General features: G+C 47.1%; 1 protein-coding gene across 5 annotated transcripts in view; it reads right to left on the bottom strand.

Moving 5' to 3' along the window:
* Positions 1-3,207, bottom strand: part of PAX5 (paired box 5) — a 212,093-nt gene that overhangs the window by 189,194 nt on the left and 19,692 nt on the right. The gene's annotated exons all lie outside the window — the stretch shown is intronic.

Here is a 3,207-nt window from a genome sequence, read left to right as displayed (position 1 = left end):
ACTGTACTCCTAGGTCTACCTCAGCCATCATTCCTCTGCACTCCCATCCGGACCTCAGTTCCACCCCAGCCACAGGAGACAGTCAGGCCTTGAGGGCTACTAGAGATCACAGATGTGGAAGCACTTTATAGGCACCACCAGTCAGGCCATTGCTATGAACTAGGACACCCTGGAAGCCCCTGAGGCTAGTCGTGTTCCCAGCAACCCACAGTCAGAAGTTCCGCGCAGGGAACAGCTCTCCCTAGGCCGCTCATTCAATAGCCTTCACCGCCTTTGTACATCTGAAACCACCGCTCTATTTGCTTCGTGCGTTTCTTTCAAGTAACATATTTTTGACTCTGATAAATTCGTTTTATGAGGCAATGGTAGTTCCCTAGTATGAGAAGTGGGGAAAATATTCATTAAGTTCACAAACTCACTGGTTTACTGTGCTACTTATATTTTTCTTTTCTTTTTTAAAAATTTGCCATATGGTGTGTATGCTTGTAGTAGACAGGGAGAAGAAAAAGGAGAAAGCATCCCCACATGGGACATGATCACACTGAACTCCTTTCCTCTCCATTTCTCCCTCCTGTAAGGATTTTTTGACATGCACGTACAAGCACCTGGTATGTTTTTCCAGATACCAGATCCAGGACTTGAACTGTGCCTCAGTCATGTGGGATCCAGCCACCTTAACCACCAGACCATGGACTGTCTTTAGTTATATTTTTACAAAATACACTAAAATAAATTCATTTCAAAACATTTTTCATACTTGCATTATGGAGAGCAAACACCAGTGCTCTGTAAATGGGTTATGCTTTGTCCTGCAAGGCATTTTTTTACTGGAATTAGTCGCCTTCGCTTAAGATGATAGAGATTCCAGGACCAGCAGTTGGCGTAATGGCTATGTCGCTGGACTCCCATGTAGTCGGCTGCAGTTTGAGTCCTGGACCTGGCAGTTTAAACTCACACTGGACACATGTGCGTGAGTGCCCAAGATCTTGAGAGGAGAATGGAGGAGGAGGGATTGCAGTGTGGCCATCCCCCCTGGGGGGTGATTTCTATTTTCTGTCTCTCTGTCTTTCTGGTGAGTGCATGCACCCTATAGCAAAAGCCTCTCCAAAAAAAAGAATATAGAGATTCCACATACACAAATACATATATAAATACATGCAAGGGGTCTTCAAAACATTGTTGAAAAATTAATATTATGAAAAAAAAACTATACATGAATTTCAAAATGTGGGGGAAATACTTCTCATGTTTCCATAAACTTTTTGAAGTCCCCTCATACATACATAGAGTCCTCATTTCTGGCTTCCCTGGAAGGATGGAATATAAATGGCAAACACTGGACCCATATTCCTGGCAGTAGTCAGCTGGAACTGAGAAGCCACTGCCCCTTTGATAGAGCTGGCACTGGCTAATTCGCCACGACCCAACTTCACCCCGTCATCGCATACCTGGCCTGTTCCCCTCGTTACGGTCTGCCTGGCCCCGTGTAGGGCATTAGAGGCTGTGACTTCATGGACTACCTAAAGTTATCTTATGAATCACTGAATACATGTACACGTTACACTGGGAAACTTGTGGGCCCAAAGCACGCCCCGGGGTTTGGCTGAGGTGCTTTGCAGAGCAGGCAACTGCTCTAACATCGCTTCTGGGTGCAGGTCCCTCAAACTGCATTCACCCCACAAAAGTCACATTGCTCTGTGTTGTGGGAATCCTGCAACCAGCTGGAAGTAGGGGATTCACAAAACACACCGGGGGCTCTCATATTTCACAAAAAGAACTAGTTACCCCTCCCCAAACCACCACGATCATCGCTGCCTCCTCAGCAATTTTGTCCAGGCTCTCCAGATCTCTTTTTTTTTCTTTTCTTAAGAATTATTTTATTTAACTTTATTTATTTATTATTATTATTCAATTTGACCAGAAAGAGGCAGAGAGAGAGAGAGAGGGAGGGAGCGAGGGAGAGGGAGAGTGAGAAGGCAAGCCTCCAGGTCTGGGACTCGAAGCATGAGCCATATGGAAGTCCAGAGCCTTAACTACCATGCCACCTGCCAGCCCTGCCACCTGCCGGCCCCCAGCTCTCCAGACTTCTAAGTGCATGTCAGAGCCTCAGCCTGGGGAGCCAGATGGTGGCTCAGTGGTAACACGACATTTCATGAAGCTGACCCACCTGGGAAGCTCCCAGGTTCAGGTTCAGAGACGTTCCTGAACACCCCAGGTGTGTGTGTCCCCATGGTCCAGGGCTGACCAAAGCTAGGCATGATTTACGACATCAAGGCCCCATCTGGGGGGCCAGCCAGAGGCATGGTGGTTAGAGTGGTTGGATACCACATGGCCAACTAAGCGGTTTGGGTTCTAGACTTGGCAGCTTGAGAACAAACTGAGTGCACGTGTGCACACGCCCAAAATCCTGAGAGGAGAATGGAGAAGCTACTTCCTCACTTTCCCTCTCTCTTTTTCTCTGTATCTTTCTCTGGTGAGTACATGTGCTCCATATCAAATTTAAAAAAGAGAGAGAGAGAGAGAAGGGGGGGACCTGCTGGGGGTACTGTCTCTCTGTCTCTCTCACTTACGAAAGAAAGAAAGAAAGAGAAAGAAAGAAAGAAAGGAAACCGCCCTGGATAAGGAGCCCCTGCAGAACATAAACTGAAAAGCTGCGCCCTTGATGCCCCTCTGATCTCCTCAGCACCTTGCATGAAGTCAAAGGCTCAGTAAAGGTTTGCTAAGAAGAAACACAGGCTAAGGGTTTATGAAGGAGCAGGACTCGGAATGTCAACACTACGCTCACGCAGCAATTCTCCGCGTTTGAGTCAGCACAGGGAATGACTGTCAGGACCAGAAGGGATCTGTAAGATCTTCTAGTCTGACCACCTCCTTCTGCCAGGGGTAATGGGTCCCCATGCCCAACAGATTCTGTACCTACGAGGTAGAGCGTGACCTTGGAGAAAGGGAACTGTTCAAGTTTTCAGTCTGCTGGCATCTCCTTTCTTTGTGGAGTTTAAAGAACAATCGTTTCTGTTCTGTTCAACTCATCCCTGACTCTGTGGCTTTAAATGGAGTTGAGACTATAATTGTCTCCCAGGGATTTATTTTCAGAACTCTAAAAGCACCATTTACTGTATCTTGGACCAGACCAAAAAGGAGAGGAGCAAGCCATTGTGACTCCCAGGAAGTTCCTGCGCCTGGCACCCAGGCATTTCTCCGGCTCTT

This window comes from Tupaia chinensis, unplaced genomic scaffold, assembly GCF_000334495.1.
Source record: "Tupaia chinensis unplaced genomic scaffold, TupChi_1.0 Scaffold000104_1, whole genome shotgun sequence".
Taxonomy (NCBI): Eukaryota; Metazoa; Chordata; class Mammalia; order Scandentia; family Tupaiidae; genus Tupaia; species Tupaia belangeri.
The sequence above is the reverse complement of the archived record's forward strand: the minus strand, read 5'-3'. Positions and strand labels throughout refer to the sequence as shown.